Genomic DNA, 18,735 nt, shown 5'->3' with positions numbered 1-18,735 from the left:
CCTATCCTGCTCTATAAAAGCAGAAGGACTTGTCGCTCTCACTACCCTGGCTCTCCCTCCAGCTACACAGGTAATTGAATTGTGGCAGGGCTCTCGCTCTCGGTAAACTGGCTTGTTTTAATAACTTCACTAGATTATGTGTAATAAGTGTGCCTTAAATGCTCTTTTAGTTGGGCCGGGGTGGATGAGGAAGGGCAAATGTGATAATAGGAATGAGGAAAAGGGAAAAAAGAATTATCCAGACCCGCTTTGGGGACAGATGTAATCACAGACTTTGGCGTATTGGCTTGTCTGTCTGCGAACGCAGTTCAACTGTGGGACATAGAGGAGACTGCAGTGCAGAGGGAGATACTGTACAGAGAAGACTGCACTGCAGGGACACTGACACTTTACAACTACAACAGTCTAACAACCCTAAGCTTTATCTGAATGACACTATCATCAGACTGACATTATTTCACCATACTAGCGTCACACTACGCTATACAACCCCCCATCTGTGCCCATTTGCTGAAAATCAAAACAGCTCATATGTTTATAAAATAAGGAGTTAGTGGGCCATTGAAGGGTCATTGATGTGATTGTTTTGTCTGGATGCCAGTGTTTTGAGGTCAGCCTAGAGTTCAATTGGTCAAAGGTGAGACTGAGGTCGTTTCTTATTAGTCTGGAGCCGATGGCCTGGTGTCAGTGAGAGGCAGGTGTCAGATTCAGTGATATAGCCTGGCTTAACCATGCTAAAGGAGGGACAAACAGGGAAGGAGAAGGGTCAAAAGATTCTCCAAAAAATAAACAAGCAGGGCAGAGAATGTGCCCCTGCCGCAAATGTATAGATAGATACACAAGGCACGATGTAAGGTAGAGCTATTACTACACGAAGAAGAAAAATAGGGAAATAAATTGTGGATAATGAGAACAAGACAATGCAATGGACTGGTGAGGAGACAAATAAAGAGAGATACAACAAGAAAGAAAAAACAGAGAGAGAGAGACAGAGAGACATACAGACAGAGACAGACAGAGACAGACAGAGAGATACATAGAGACTGATCTGCAGTCAACAGGGTTGTGTGTTTGTGACACGAGGAGCAGTACCGCCAGACAGCGATTAGCATAATACTGTGTGTTGTCAAAGGAGTGACTGCTGGCGCAGGTAGTTATCTGAGGGGACAGACACACTCTGTGTGTGTGTGTGTGTGTGTGTGTGTGTGTGTGTTGTGTGTGTGTGTGTATGTGTATGTGTGTGTGTGTGCGTGTGTGTGTGTGTGTGTGTGTATCTCTGTGTGTGTGTGTGTATGTGTATGTGTATGTGTATGTGTATGTGTATGTGTGTGTGTGTGTGTGTATGTGTGTGTGTGTGTGTGTGTGTGTGTGTGTGTGTGTGTGTGTGTGTGTGTGTGTGTATCTGTGTATGTGTGTGTGTGTGTGTGTGCCTTTACCCATCACCCCACTGGACAGTTGGCATCCCTTAGCCCTGTGATTAGTGTGTCAACGTCTTTACATGTTGACGGGAACACGCCACACGCATCTACATCCACATATAAATGTAAATGAGGATCCCGCCCATGCACCCGCCCTCCTATTCTTTCCTCCTACGTATTCTTCACACACCTGCGTCGTCAAGGGCGATGACAGCTCAGGGTTGATTTGACGGCAGCCCACCTCCTTAGAGACGGCACAGAAATGAGAGCTGCTCTCTCCCTCTGACATCATCAGAACGATCATGGGATGTCCGTCCATCTGCAGATGTCAGCGGAGACAGAGCTGGAGACATATGGACAGGAAACTTTTTACAAAACCGTAACAAACTTTTGGCCCATTATTTTTTGTAATTCGTACTCTAATTCCTGGGCTACATGCGGACAAGCTCTCATCAGAGAGAGCTCCCAGTGAAATGACAGCTAGTCAACTGATTCTAGAAGTGATCCCTACGTCAATCCAAGTCTCGCTGGGGTGATTGATTGGGAATTGAGCTCAGGGACATTGTGGGAAAACGCTCCATATTGACGAATCAGTAATGGATGTTTTGTCTGCAGTGAGCCTCTTAGTTAAAGACGGCAGGGTCCTATACAGACTAGAGAAAACAGCATTTCTACTAAATTAAAGAATTTGATCTGTTTTTCCACACAATGCTTCACATAATGTCAGTGAAACGTTCTATCAAAGAGAGCCTATCCATTGCACTAAAACTGAGGAAAAAAGAGCAACGATCAATCTGAAGGTACTGCTTTTCTGACTCTGTGTGTGTGAAAGTCTGTACTTTGGTGCTCACACTTGTATGTGCGTCCATCTTTTCATCTGTCCCTGTTTGTGTGTGCGTGTGTGTGTATGTGTGTGTGCGTGCTTGTGCATGGGTGTGTACTCTGGAGCAATAGATGTGGGTGGAGGTGAGTCCGCCAGAGTCAGGCCTGGTCAGCAGAGAGAGTGATTATGTCTGACCCTGTGTAGAAGAGGGGTCACTGTGGGTGTCAGATGGAGGTGTGAGACAGGGGCTGAACCCAGCTTGGCCCCACCTGCCACTGCATGAGACGCGCCTGTTAGCTTAGACGCGATTGCTTTTGGAATTGAAGGCACTTAGGAGGCTAACCCCTGGCTACAGTGGTACACCTGATACAGACAGACTGCTGAGGATGGCAACCTGGCGGCCGAGCATGTTCTGGGGGCTATCCGACACATATCACACTGGCTTCGGACTCCTGGTTTTGAAGTGTGTGTTAAAGCATGAGTTGGGAAAAAGAAGATGGAATTGATTTAATACAGTCACAAGGGCGTTTTCAATATAGACAAAACCGATATTAAAAACTATTGAGGATGACATCAAAAGTAGTTTACTTTACAATATGGTCCTACACAACCAGCAGACCAACAGCCCCTGTCACTCAGAATGAGTGGAAGGAACTGTCAACCATTCATTTGCTAGTTTCCAGCTGGCATTCCTGATATTCATTATTCCATTATTCATTATTCCAGTGACATTAACACTGCTCTGACTAGAACAACCATTTTAACCTATAGGATTGTTTACACTGCATGTATAGATAAGAAAGCAGTGAAATGAAATGTATTAATTAAATGCATGTCAATTCCCTTTAATAGCATTCCATGGGTTCATCATCTGAGCGGAAGAAACCCCCTCGCTCCCAATGTGCTGTCTTCCATGTTCTCTTCCTCTATCCTTCCTTTGTCTCCTCTCCCTCTCTTCCTTCTTCCCTTCCTCTATCCTTCCTTTGTCTCTTCTCCCTCTCTCCCTTCTTCCCTTCTCTCTTCCTCTATCCTTCCTTTGTCTCCTCTCCCTCTCTCCCTTCTTCCCTTCTCTCTTCCTCTATCCTTCCTTTGTCTCCTCTCCCTCTCTCCCTTCTCTCTTCCTCTATCCCTCATTTGTCTCTCCTCTCTCCCTCCTCCCCTCTTCCCTTCTCTCTTCCTCTATCCCTCCTTTGTCTCCTCTCCTCTCCCTCCTCCCCTCTCCCTCCTCCTCTCTCCCTCCTCCCCTCTCCCTCCTCCTCGCTCCCTCCTCCCCTCTCCCTCCTCCTCTCTCCCTCCTCCCCTCTCCCTCCTCCCCTCTCCCTCCTCCTCCCTCCTCCTCCCCTCTCCCTCCTCCCCTCTCCCCCCCTCCTCTCTCCCTCCTCCCCTCTCCCTCCTCCTCCTCTCTCCCTCCTCCCCTCTCCCTCCTCCTCCCCTCTCCCTCCTCCTCTCTCCCTCCTCCCCTCTCCCTCCTCCCCTCTCCCTCCTCCTCTCTCCCTCCTCCCATCTCCCTCCTCCCCTCTCCCTCCTCCTCCTCTCTCCCTCCTCCCTCTCCCTCCTCCTCTCTCCCTCCTCCTCTCTCCCTCCTCCCCTCTCCCTCCTCCTCCCCTCCTCCTCCCCTCTCCCTCCTCCTCTCTCCCTCCTCCCCTCTCCCTCCTCCCCTCTCCCTCCATGCCTCTCTAAGCAGTGTGTCACTGTGTTACTACGGCCTCTGCAATTAAAAAACATGGGCAGGGAAGAGCGACGTGCAGTTTGTCCTCAGAGAGAAAAAAGCCAATACAATACACACATTGGATCATAATATACATACACCTACATGCTCGCATGCACCGCAAGCGCGCACACACACAAACTAACAAACAAATCCCTGTTTTATAAAATATAAAATCTGAATGGAATTTTTATTTTTTTATTTTTTGCATCTGAACAATGAATATATTGATGTCATACAGAAAATTCAACATTAACATCTTGATGAGAACTGAGATGAACAAACTATTACATTTTACCCTGAAGGCTACATTAGGCTAGCACATAATATGTACACTATTCAGTAAAAATGCATTTAATTCAAACTAGTTCAATAGTTTGTTTGAATGCATTCTAATACATCAGGTCATGTGAAATTAATTAATCAAGTTGGAAAGGGAAAATTCATGTAATCTACATGAGTTTGTGTGGGTGTGTTTATGTACAGTATGTACTGCAAATGTGTGTTTATACATGTGTGTTTGTGTGATGTGTGAGCATACAAGTGTGAGAGTGTTTCTGTATGCCTGTGTGTGTATTGAGTCTGTATTGATATGGTGTAGACTAGAGAAGGGGCAGATGGTGTCAGCAGGCTGCGTCCTCCCCAGGACTAATCTGCCCCCAGACTAGAAGAGAGGAGAAGGCAAGCCCAGCCAGTCGAAATTCATACTCTCTCCCCATCTTTGATAGTCAAGAGGATTACACCTTGTTTTCAAATAGAGCTAGGCCAGAAAGGGGAAAGAAAGGGGGACACATCACCAAATGGAATTAGAGCCTGCATAAAGGCCTACTTCCTCCATTGTAAACTCCTTCCAGTTCATTAAGCGTAATCCTTATTAGGGTGTAAGTAACAGGGGCTGGCCTAAGAGACATGTGTGCCTATTGTGGCGGCTTGGGGGTTAATCTTGCCCCTGTGGGGGGTCCACTCCACTGCTCCTCGGGCCTCCCCACCCCTGAGACCCTGTGACAAGCGTGGAGCTGTCCTCCTTTTGTGAATCAATTTGTCAGGGCTGTCTCCGGGCCGGACACACGGCAGCAGGGTCACTGGCAGCCATGTTAATACAGATGTAGATGCCAATAAGGCCTCTTAATTAGGACATAAGATGGAGCGATTGACTTTTAAAGAAGACATACAGTGGACCAGTTATTTAAATCTCTTCCATCTTCCTCCCCACCCTTTCTGGGACAACTAATACACAAATACTTCGGCCCTCTTTGAATACTTTGAAATGGCAACGTTGTTTCATATCTTAAAATACTGAATTGGACATGACTTGATTGGATAGGATGAACCACTAATACAGCATTACAGTGCTCTCAGGTGGCTCGCGGTTTATGACAGGGTTTAGCACCTGACTAGTACCTGTGTGAAACTCGTTGAAGGTACCAACAAACACACACACATGCATACACGTACACACACACACAAAAAGCGAGCACACACACAGCAATTTACAACACACCTCTTTTGATGGAGAGAGCTTATACATAAAACATAAAAGGGCTCATAACTGTTGTAGGGAGAGAGAGAGAAGAGGAGTGATAGCAACAAACAAACAGACAGAGGTAAAACAACAGATAGCCCTCTGTAACGCTCCAGTAATGAATATTCAGATCTCCAACACCTGCTTTCCAACAGAGCACATGCGTAGGAGAAAAAGATTAAAGAGGACTTGGAAATTGCAATCAGAAGTCTCAATTCTCGACTTCGTTAGACAGCACAGAACACAATTAGCTGCGGACACTAAGAAATGATTTGGAGGCAAACCAATCAAGCCCAGAGCAGGCGACCTGGGTTACGGATGCCTTCAAATCCAAATGAATCAACACGGACAACAGGCACAATGGCCCTAGATTAGCGCCCGTGCCCATATTAAAAGCCCTCGTTTAACACCATTTAAGCAGACAGAAATCCCCAAGTTTCTAAATTGGAAATTCATTCCCTCAGGTACTTCTCTCATATGAGAAAAGTTGAAATGCATTTGATCTGCCCTAATTTCAATTAATTAGCGGCAATGACTGTTGGGGGAGCCCCTAAGGGTGTGGAAAGTGGGCCGACGGGTCTGAGGAGGATCACATTGGGAAAGTATAGAAAAGTGCCATCAATAAACTGCTACAGACTCATTACTTCACTAAATGGCTCTCCCAAAGTCGCAATATTTTAACACAGGACTGGAGCCTAATTACTGGTCACAGCATCCATTACAAACCCCTCCGCCCTCCTTCCCTACCTCTCGCCCTCCTTCTCTCCATCCCTCCCTGTAAACAGTGGAATCCGTTCCTTAATAATGACTGCTCTGCTGGCTACTGTTAGATTAGAGCCCACCATCTTAGCAGTGTGTGTGTGTGTGTGTGTGTGTGTGTGTGTGTGTGTGTGTGTGTGTGTGTGTGTGTGTGTGTGTGTGTGTGTGTGTGTGTGTGTGAGGGGGGGGGAGTCGTCAACACACACATTTCAGTTTGGAACATACTTGCATTAACCACAAACTCAAATCAAATCAAATCAAATTGTATTGGTCACGTACACATGGTTAGCAGATGTTAATGTGAGTGTAGCGAAATGCTTGTGCTTCTAGTTCCGACCGTGCAGTAATATCTAACAAGTAATCTAACAATTTCACAACAACTGCGTTACACACACAAGTGTAAAGGAATGAATAAGAATATGTACATATAAATATATGGATGAGCGATGGCCGAACGGCATAGGCAAGATGCAGTGGATGGTATACAGTATATACATATGAGATGAGTAGTGTAGGCTATGTAAACATTATATAAAGTGCCATTGTTTAAATTGACTAGTGATACATTTATTACATCCCATTTTTAATTATTAAAGTGGATAGAGATTTGAGTCAGTATGTTGGCAGCAGCCATTCAATGTTAGCGATGGCTGTTTAACAGTCTGATGACCTTGAGATAGAAGCTGTTTTTCAGTCTCTCGGTCGCAGCTTTGATGCACCTGTACTGACCTCGCCTTCTGGATGATAGAGGGGTGAACAGGCAGTGGCTCGGGTGGTTGTTGTCGGCACGATGCGTAATGAAACCGGGTGGCTGTACCGAGTCTGATAAGGTATCCCGAGTGAGCCATGTTTCCATGAAACAGAGAATGTTACAATCTCTGATGTCTCTCTGGAAGGCCAGCCTTGCTCAAATTTTGTCTACCTTGTTGTCATGACACTGGACATTGGCGAGTAGTATACTCGGGAGAGGTGAGCGATGTGCCAATCTACGGAGCCTGACCAGAAGACCGCTCCATCTACGGCGGCGCCATTGTTTTGGGTCGCCTACTGGGATCCAATCCATTGTCCTGGGTGGTGGTCCAAACAGAGGATCCGCTTCGGAAAATCGTATTCCTGGTCGTAATATTGGTAAGTTGACTTTGCTCTTATATCCAATAGTTCTTCCCGGCTGTATGTAATGAGACTTAAGATTTCCTGGGGTAACAGTGTAAGAAATAATACAAAACAAAAAACTGCATTGTTTCCTAAGAACACGAAGCGAGGCGACCATCTCTGTCAGGAACCATCCACTTGCCATGAATTAAAGATTGGGGAACTTTGTCAGTGCAATAATAGTGTATTGATAGGAAACTCCTAAATTAGAGCAGAAATAGAGCAAGCGGTTCAAAGAGATCCTACCAGAATCTCTGGTTCAGTCTCTGGATGCAAGTCCAAATCGAAGGATATATAATCCAAAGTAAAGAATACATTTAAAACAGACAAAAAGGTCATCTCAACTCAATCCCAGGTATAAATCAACTCAATCCCTGGGGCGGCAGGTAGCCTAGTGGTTAGAGCGTTGGGCCAGTAACCGAAAGGTTGCTGGATTGAATCCCCGAGCTGACAAGGTAAAAATCTGCCATTCTGCCCCTGAACAAGGCAGTTAACCCATTGTTCCCCAGTAGGCCGTCATTGTAAATAATAATTTGTTCTTAACTAGTTAAATAAAGGTTAAATAAAAAAATAATAAAGTTAACATTCCAATAGAAATTCTAAAGGTTCAATGGAAATAGATAGTTCAGCCAAATAGAGTGGAAAAATGCCTGAAATACATATTTATATCAAACAATGCTGGCTCTCAACCAATGCTAGCTCAGCTCTCAACCAATGCTAGCTCAGCTCTCAAACAATGCTAGCTAGGCTCTCAAACAATGCTAGCTAGGCTCTCAAACAATGCTAGCTCAGCTCTCAAACAATGCTAGCTAGGCTCTCAAACAATGCTAGCTAGGCTCTCAAACAATGCTAGCTCAGCTCTCAAACAATGCTAGCTAGGCTCTCAAACAATGCTAGCTCAGCTCTCAAACAATGCTAGCTAGGCTCTCAAACAATGCTAGCTAGGCTCTCAAACAATGCTAGCTAGGCCCTCACAAAACAATGGGCCTGCAGTTTATTCAAGATGGCACCTGCAGTTTATTCAAGATGGCACCTGTGGGTTGGACACACCTCCAACCACAAGTTTACTGCCTAATCGGCAAGTATCATCACAATACAGTGTGTTTACATAGTCGTGGCCGGGTGAACACATTATTTTCATAATTTCATTTCGATTAGGAGCACTGTTTCATTTCATTTTGACTTTATGTTTTCATGGTAATGCATGTTACAAGTGCGTCGTCTGAGGATATGACAAAAGTGGTACAAACAGACGTCAGGTGTCATGATGGAGATGAGCAACACCATTGGCTGTCAGTGTTTACTAGAGAAAATATCATGAAGTCAGCAGGTGGCTAATGAGAGATGAGAAATTGTGTGTCCTGTCCTGTCCTCTGCCAATTAAGCCCCATTCAGTGGGAACCAGTCAGAGGAGAGGAGAGGACAGGAGAGGTATGTGAATAGGCAGCTGGCTTGGGAGTAGCTGTACAAAAGGCAACAGGAGTGAGAGGCTACTGGAGCTGAGGCTTTTCTATTCTCAACAGCCCCACTGAAAGGCATGGAGGACAGATAGACATAGGGAAAGGAGAGAGAGACAGGGCTCAGATTTTAAAAAAGAAGTATCTAATCATGGCAGATGATGTGCTTCTAATGGGGGAGCCACCCTGAGTGGGTTGTGCTCTGCTACTCTGAGACTCATCGTGGAGGAGGAATAAAACCAGTCAATAAAGCCCATGTCTGTGGTCCAGGCAGGGGGAGAGGGGATATGGACACAGTCTGGGCCCAGGCTTTACAGATGAATCCATGTGTTCCCGCTCCCACAGCCATGAATAAGAGAAGTAGCGCCAAAGAGAGTACCATGGGGAGTGTGTAAGTGTGAGTGCACAACACAAACATAAGGCAGGCAAAGATTTCTGTTCGGGGGTTTTGTTCTGTAGGCCTCACTTGAGGTAAAAGCATGAGAAGGGTGCTAGACTTGCATGGAGATTTGGGTGATTAGAAGAAATATTAGCCTAATGACACCCAAGAGCACTTATAGAACACACACATCTTGTCACTCATCCCTCTAATGTCAGACCTGGTGAAGTAAGCTGTGTGTGTGTGTGTGTGTGTGTGTGTGTGTGTGTGTGTGTGTGTGTGTGTGTGTGTGTGTGTGTGTGTGTGTGTGTGTGTGTTGGGGCTAGGGAGCAGGCAGGACTGTACCTCCCGGGGTTTCCATTATCCCTGTAACCATTCTCTAAAATGGAGGTCATATCAGGCGCCATTTCCACAACCCACCTCTCCAGTTCCAAATGCACAATTTTCCCACAAATGACACACGCATGATGCGTTAGCAACCCTGCTGAAATGCAGCGTTCATCTTCCACAGTGGTTAAAACAGCAGCAAACAGACAAACAGACAATCAAAAACATAGACACCGCTTTAAAAATGTAGTTCAGTCTCCTGAGAAATGGCAAGTTGAGCAATTCTATTTTCCATTGCTTTGAATTTCCCTCAATGCATGACTGCTCAGTTGAGAAGCAGTGTAGAAGTCATTTTAAAGATGTTTACATTGATGTTCCTGAAGGAAAGAAAGGGCTTTAAATGTAATTGTATTTCTCTGCTCGTTGATGTTCATGGATTTCTCAGTGGTTCATATATTGCCTTTTAAGTGCAGTATCACTCTCACGCCTTACCTTACGACTTTAAAAAAATGCGACATAATGACACTACAGTTGAAATAAGATTTTCTTTTACCACAAATGACTCAAGAACACTTACATATAAACACTGACATATCTCTTTGTGAGCTCAATATACTTTGTTAGTTTATGTTAGTTCTAGACAAGTTACACAAGTTACGTCAGATTCTCAGGTCAGTGACTCAAAACCCTTATCTGAGCAGGTATGCCCCATTGAGATATAAAATATCTTAGACCAAAGACACTAGATAGTATAAACAATACACATACAGTATAAAAGAAAATCACCAGAATCATGAAAATGAATCCAACTGATAGTGTTACAGCCCAACTCCACTCAATATTCTTCAACTCAATTTGGACTAGATGTTCTGTGATTCGACAACAACACTAATAAATCATATTGATAAATGAAACATTTCAAGCAAGTTAATAGTCTGCCTCTCCAAAATGTAAATGAAAAGATTCCTACGCTGTTTCCTGTCGTTGGATGCTATCAGACATCTGTAGGCCTCAGCTGTTCCATATCTGGCCAGGCCCAACCCAACATGGGAAATTCCTGCCTGTCTGCAGACAAGAGGCAACAGCTGTTTATTACTATTATTGTGTGTGTGTGTGTGTGTGTGTGTGTGTGTGTGTGTGTGTGTGTGTGTGTGTGTGTGTGTGTGTGTGTGTGTGTGTGTGTGTGTGTGTGTGTGTGTGTGTGTGTCTGCATATATGCGTGCGTGTGTGTTTATGTGTGCATGCAGCCCTTAGACGACCATAGCGTCAAACGCACCAGCAGCATCCCCGCTGAAGGCTTCTCCTTCTCGCCATCTGGATAATGGATCATTCACCATCGTAAAAAAAATAGGGGAAATGTGTCATAATGGACCACTTCCTGAAAACGGGATGCCGTGTGCCTTCATCTGTTTACCCTTCCCTTCTTCTTTCTCATTATTTGTGGGTGTGGCAGGGACCTGTCAAGTTGATTATGAAAGAGGCATTATAGGTGGGGATTATGCATCATTGTGCAACGGGAGATGATCAATGGGTCCAGGTTTTTAGCTGAATGCTGATAAGAGCTGCATTCACCACAACCGGTACACAGGTGGTTCTACAAACTCAAAGACAATATCTGTTAGTTACTCACTGATACACACTGTCACATTCATACACCGACATGGTAATATACTGACACATATTCACTCCAATGCAGGTATTCACATCCACTAAAATACACTCACAGACACACACGCACACACACACTCTTTCATGGACACACACACACACACACGTCTGTTTTAATATCCTTGTGGGACCCAAACAATTGACTCCAATTCAAAATCCTAATTTCCTTAAACCCTAACCCTAATTCTTACCCTAACCCTAATTCTAACCATAATATTCCTAAAATAGCCATTTTCCTTGGGACTGGATAAATGTCCCCACTTGTCCAGATGTTCCTTGTTTTACTATCTTGGTGAGGATTTCTCGGTCCCCACAAACCATAAACACACACAAGCATACACTGAGGCACCCTGCTGTCCTGACTGAGTGTTTTCCTTGGTATAACTGTGTATAACTGTGTTAGAACAAAGACAAAGATATAGAGGGAAGACAGAGAAACCAGTTCAGCCTTTACCTCAACAACACAGCAGCAGCAGAACTGACAGTAGCCTCTCTCTGGCCCTCCAGAAACAATTACATTCTCTCCCGTCATTTAGCCAGCACCATTGTCTTCTAGCTAATGGGACTGTGCATCTCTTTTCCCTTCCCTCTCCTTCCCTCCCTCACTCCTTCCCGCTCTCGCTGTCTTTCACTCTCTGATGGCTTTCTCAACCTCTCACTGTGCATTATGTAGATAACCCAGGGACGATATATATCCCAAGCGGGTCAAACCCAGGTCGCAGTCACACACTGTGACAGAGGTAGCCAATCCCCGTAAATCAGAGCTAGGAGAGTGGCAACGGGAGGGAGGGTGTCATCTAGGGTGGGTGGGTTGGGCGTGGGTGGGTGTGGGAAAAGGGCCCCATGGGGTGTCCATGGCGTGCCTGTAAGACAATCTCGTAGACCAGGGGGAGGCAGGGACGTGCCTGGGGGAGCGAGGCAGCCTAGGGGGACGGCGTTGATTCGATGATTATTCCCACAGTAGAGTGAAATGTTGATAGTGTTAACAAAAAGGGAAAACTGTAGAAAGTTGAGTGAAGTTCAATCTCGTGCTCATATTTCTTCTGCGCGGCAGTCCGAGCACACCTACACACATACAAGCGCACACGCACTATATCGCTCAGGCACATCTCTAATGCTACTGACTAATGAGTGACTGATGTTTTTTAATGCAGCAGATCAATACTAAGGCTCCACAGTGCTGTGACAATATTCAGAGCAGACGCACAGAGTGGATGTGACAGGTGTGCACAGCCTGTTTACTCACCATGAGGTGTGTGTGTGTGTATCAAAGGTCCCTAAGCAGCTCTATGCTAAAATAAATAAATCCACCTGTTAAAATGTAGAGGGATGCGGTGTACTTTGCTGCCCCTTGTGGTGTAAGAACATTTTACACCTGACTATTGGATAAGGGTATTTTGAGAAGGGGAACACTGACATTTCTCATAGCAGGTGCAAAAGCAGAGTGAGGCTGCTTTTCTCATGGACAAGTGCCTGTGTATTCGTAAGCAAAATATATCCAGACAATGAGACTGGGTTCCTTAGTAGTGGGGGTTGGGGTCATTTTCACACTAAGACACACTCTCTAGGCTAAAATGTGTGGAGGCGGGGGGGATTGGAGGGACGCCATGTGCGACTGACGTGTTTTCCGTTTGCTCCCGTGGTATTCTTAAGGTTTATGTGAATTTTGCAGCAGAACCGTATTTATTTTCAAATATTAATTTGGTGATCCCTTTCCGTAAAAACCAAGACCACTTTGCCTTCAAATGTCAGCATGTCGACAAAACATAAGGCCAAAGGCATGACTTTGAGAAAACCCGGCCTACAAGATCCACTCTCATCACCGCCCTCTCCTGAGTCTGAGGGCCCGGCGACTCACACTTTACCCGGGGGCGCGGCTTGGCCTGGCGGCGCTGAAATGAACATTCGAGGCCATCAAACTACTACGCTCTGAGATAGTTGAAATGAAAACACAGGTGGTTGCTACGATTGAGGCCAGAATACAGGAGGTTTCTGATACTTTGAAAGCAGATTTAACCATCCTGCGGAACGAGACGGTGCCAGCAATCACATCACTCAAAACAACAACTGCGTCACACACTACAACAATTGCAGCACTGGAGACCTCCGCTACTAATGTCTCCGACTTAACTACATCCCTGAAGGCTGACGTGAAGCACCTGGCTGCGGATTTCAAAAAGGTGAAGGAGAGCTGTGTGAGTTTAGAGGGATTCTCGCGCTGCAATAACCTGAGACTTGTATCGGTTCCAGAGTCAGAGGAAATGCCTCGCACCACGGATTTAATTTCTGGGCTGCTGAAGGATGTTCTTGCCTTAGATGAAAAGCCCCTGATTGATCGAGCCCACTGGTCGCTGCACCCAAAGCCCCGGGATGGTGAGAGGCCCCGTGACATAATTCTTCGAGTGCACTTTTACCATTAGAAGATGGAGATTCTCCAACGAGCCCGCAATACCACTCTGAGCTTTCAAGGACAGATCTTCTCCATCTACCAGGACTACTCCCCCACTGTTTCCAGGCAGCGCTCAGCTTTCGGACAGGCCAAATTACTACTTCAGGACCATCCAGGTGTGAAGTATGGACTGCGATTCCCGGCCCATTTATGGCTATCTCGTGATGGCAAAGACTACACATTTGAGTCTCCGGATGAGGCTAAGGCTCACATTCAACATCACATCAAGAAGTCTTGAACTTGCTCACAGTTCAGCAACTGTTGCTTGCGAACTGTGGATAGTAAGTAGCCCACCTGTGGTACAATTATGTTTAGTTATAACATGCTAGTCTTGTATAGTTGGGGAGTTGGCGAACCCATTCAGGCTTCTTTGATGTGATCTGATGTTTTGATCATCTAGTGTGCTTGCCTTACAAGCATTCAGTCATTTTAACTTCATTGTTTTACTTAACTCCTGTGTTTCTAGGCTGTCTCGTTCACCTATTCAGTGACTCAAAATATTTGTGGTTATTTGTTTACTGCATCCATTTGCATTGACCCAGTAAACAGTAAATGTTTCCTGACGATACACGCTTTTGGGGGACTTCACTTCTATTTTAAAAGTTTTGAGCATCATTTATGCCCAGCAAACGTTCAACGTTGCGCACACGTAGTTTTTTGGTCTTGACTGTAAGTTTTCTCAGCGTCAACTAGACAATTATTATATATATATTTTTTTGATTGTCTTTCTACGATTGCACAAGGGATTCACTTTTATTTTTATTTTTTATAAAATAAAAAAAAATTAAAGTCTCTCTTTTTGCTGTTTGATCGACTAGCAAAATCCGACTTTAAAGAGCGGGACTGTGGGTTTAGGTTTAAGACCGTACTCTCACAGACATACTGTGCGAAGAGAACATGTTCTATTTAGGCTTGTACCTTGTTTGGGGAGGTACTGTCTGGGATGGAGGGAGGGGGTGGGGGGGGTGGGGTGAAGTGTTCAGTTCTAATGTTGTCATTCTGTCTTTTTAGTTTTTTTTCTGTACTTTTTTTTACATCTTACACCATACATTATAACTCTGAGACAAGTTATTCTGGGGGTTTTGGGCGTTCATTGCTTTTCCATTCTATGCTATAATGACAGGGTTGTATAACGGGAATGCCCAGGGGGGGGGCCGAAATAATGCGAACAAAGTACATTTCGTGGAACATCAAAGGGGTTAACAACCCAGTGAAGCGTAAGAGGGTGTTGACACACTTAAAGGGTTTGAATGCAAATGTTTCATTTCTACAAGAGACTCACTTGAGGACTGGTGAGACTTTTAGGATGCATAGGGACTGGGTTGGTCAAGTGTTCCACTTGTTATTTCTGACCATTCACCATTAGTGCTTGAACTAGACTTTCCCCAGCGACCTCCTATGTGTTATGAATGGCGTCATTTTACTCTCAGATAATGAATTTGTCAATTTAATTTCTTCTGAAATCACCTTATTCCTAGAAACTAATTCAACACCAACAAACTAATTCAACACCATGACTCCCATATGGGAGTCTCTCAAAGCATACCTACATGGCCAAAAAAAATCTTATACAGCCAACCAAAACAGAGTTCGCTCTCAGCGACTTCGGGACCTGAGCGAATCCATAGCCACATTGGATGAGAAGTATGCTACAGATCCTTCCTCTGATCTGCATAAAGAGGGCCAACTTCTCCAATCTGAATTTGATGAGCTTTCTACCAGGCAAGCTGAACAGTTACTCTTGCGAGCTCGGTACAGAGTGTATGAACATGGCGACAAGGCCAGTAAACTCCTTGCACATCAGATCCGTAAATCTGAGGCCTCACATTTGATCCCACAAATAAGGACCCCGTCTAGTGCCACCACAGTTATACATGAAGAGATCATTGATCAATTCGAACAATTTTACTCTGCGCTATACACCTCAGAATCCCCTCAAGACCCTTTGCTGATTGATTCCTTCTTTAATGGCTTGAATATGCCTTCAATTGATACAGACTCCCATGACTGTCTAGAAGAAGAATTTACACCTGAGGAGATTGCAACAGCAGTTGAAAAGTGGTAAATCACCGGATCCGGATGGTTTTCCAACCAAATTTTACAGAACGTTTTCGGGTCTGCTTTGCCCATTCTTGTCTCAACTATTTGCAGAGTGCCTTAACCTCTTCAGTCGACCCTCTACTTTTTTGAACATTCTGTTAAAAATCGCGCAACATTTCAGCGCCCTGCTATTCATGCCAGGAATATAGTATATGCATTTGCTTAGTCTGTGTGGATAGAAAACACTCAGACGTTTAAAAAACTGGTTAAATCACTGCTGTGGCTTTACAAGAACGGCATTTACATCGAAAAGCACAGGAAAAACTGATCACTGAAAATGGGGAAAATATATCCATGCGCTACTTGAACCCATTGATAAACGTGAACCACAATTAATTGACTGAGGTTGCAGTACCTACAGCTTCCACAGGATGTCTAGAGTCTTGTCATTTCCCTTCGAGTTTTTTCTTGGTCAAACACATACAGGACACCGTATCTAATCCGGTCTAGGACCGGATATTTTCGTTGAGTTTCTAGCCGGACATTTTTCCAGACGGACAGCTAATGATCTTTACATCGCCTCCTGATGAATTTTATCGCTTATTAACGTTTACTAATACCTAAAGTTGCATTACAAACGTATTTCGAAGTGTTTTGTGAAAGTTTATCGTCGACTTTTTGAATTTAAAAAAATGACGTTACGTTTTGAAACGATGTTTTTTTCGTTTATCACACAGTCTACATATAACGATATCTAGGCTTTATATGGACCGATTTAATCGAAATAAAGACCCAAATAGTGTTTATGGGACATCTAGGAGTGCCAACAAAGAAGATGGTGAAAGGTAATGAATGTTTTCTATTTTATTGTGCGGTTTGTGTAACGCCAAAATGCTAATTATTTTGTTTACGTCCCCTGTGGGTCTTTTGGGGTGTTGCATGCTATCAGATAATAGCTTCTCATGCTTTCGCCGAAAAGCATTTTAAAAATCTGACTTGTTGCCTGGATTCACAACGAGTGTAGCTTTAATTCGATACCCTGCATGTGTATTTTAATGAACTTTTGAGTTTTAACTAATACTATTAGCATTTAGCGTAGCGCATTTGCATTTCCAGAGCTCTAGTTGGGACGCAAGCGTCCCGAGTAGAAGCAACAGGTTAATACCTCAAAGCTACCGCCTAGTCATTATCAGGCTTCAATTTCATTACAATTATTCTCTTGGATTTAGGGGGCGCTATTTTAATTTTTGGATGAAAAACGTTCCCGCATGTGGTCACATGGTGTCTCCCGCAGAAAATCTCGCGTAAAATACTGAGGTAGCCATTTTTCCAATCGCTTCTTATGAGAAACCAATTGCCTCAACGGATATATTATCGAATATATATGTTAAAAACACCTTGAGGATGGATCCTAAACAACGTTTGCCGTGTTTCTGTCGATATTATGGAGCAAATTTGGAAAAACGTTTGGCGTTATAGTTGCAGCATTTTCCGGTCGATTTCTCAGCCAAGCATGATGAAGAAACGGGAGCTATTTCGCCTACAAAAATAATATTTTGGGGAAAAAGGAACATTTGCTATCTAACTGGGAGTCTCCTGAGTGAAAGCATTTGAAGTTCTTCAAAGGTAAATGATTTAATTTGGTTGCTTTTCTTATTTACGTGAAAATGTTGCCTGCTGCCAGCAGAGCCTACCATAGCATTATGCCATGATAAACTTACACAAATGCTTGTCTAGCATTGGCTGTAATGCATATTTAGAAAATCTGAGATGACAGTGTTGGTTAAAAGGTTAAGCTTGTGTTTGAATATATTTCATTCATTTCATTTGCGATTTTCATGAATAGGAAATGTTTATATCCGCTGCGTTATGCTAATGCATTTGAGGCTATGATTACGCTCCCGGATACGGGTTTGCTCGTCGCAAGAGGTTAAAGAAAAACAAAGACCCCCTAGAATGTGGATCCTTTCGCCCAATCTTGCTTTTAAACTGTGATTACAAAATCCGAGCCAAGCTTTTAGCCATCCTTATGGAAGGCTCGCTGCACCAAGTAATACACTCTGATCAGACTGGCTTTGTGAGAAATAGGCATTTGTTTTTCAATATTAGGCACCTTATGAATATACTGTACTCCCCAGCGTCGGGGGACCCAGAGGTGGTGGTCTCACTTGATACGGAAAAAGCTTTTGACCGCGTTGAGTGGGATTACCTAACAGCTGCCCTTGATAGATTTGGCTTTGGCCCCAAATTCATTGCGTGGAGAAAGATTCTTTATTTGTCCCCCATGGCTTCGGTACGGACTAACAACTTGTCCTCTGACTATTTTCCCTTGCACTACGGATCCAGACAGGGTTGTCCACTCTCCCCCTTGTTGTTTGCTTTGGCAATCGAGCCTCTCGCCATTGCACTACGCTCTAATGATGCAAACAGGACGGGCTTAAAGCAGAAAGTCTTGCTATATGCTGACGACCTCCTTTTGTTTATCTCTAACCCTGATACCTCATTGCCACGTGCCTTATCTGTTCTTAAAAAGTTTGGATCAATCTCAGGGTACAAGCTGAATCTAGAAAAGAGTGAGCTTTTTCCTGTAAATAAGGCTGCTTTAAAGTGCTCTTTTACAAGTTCTCAGTTTAGAATTGTCCGCGATCAATTCACCTACTTGGGAGTTAAAGTGACAAGGAAATATTAAAATTTGTTTCAGGAAAACTTTGTTGCTCTAGCAGACAGTTTGAAACAATCTTTTACTTTTTGGAATTCGCTACCTCTTTCTCTTATCGGAAGGATTAATGTTATTAAAATGAGTGTGTTGCCCAAATTTTTATATTTATTTCAATGTTTACCCATTTTTATTACAAAATCTTTTTTAATTCACTGGATCAAACATTCATGCATTTTATTTGGGATGGCAAGGTACCACGGATTGGTAGAAAACATTTACAGAAGCCTAGGTCATTGGGGGGTTTAGCTCTACCAAATTTTCAGACATACTATTGGACTGCAAATTTCAGAGCCTTTCTGTACTGGCTGCAGACT

This window comes from Oncorhynchus nerka, linkage group LG11 (genome assembly GCF_034236695.1).
Source record: "Oncorhynchus nerka isolate Pitt River linkage group LG11, Oner_Uvic_2.0, whole genome shotgun sequence".
Taxonomy (NCBI): domain Eukaryota; kingdom Metazoa; phylum Chordata; class Actinopteri; order Salmoniformes; family Salmonidae; genus Oncorhynchus; species Oncorhynchus nerka.
Note: the sequence above shows the minus strand (reverse complement) of the source record.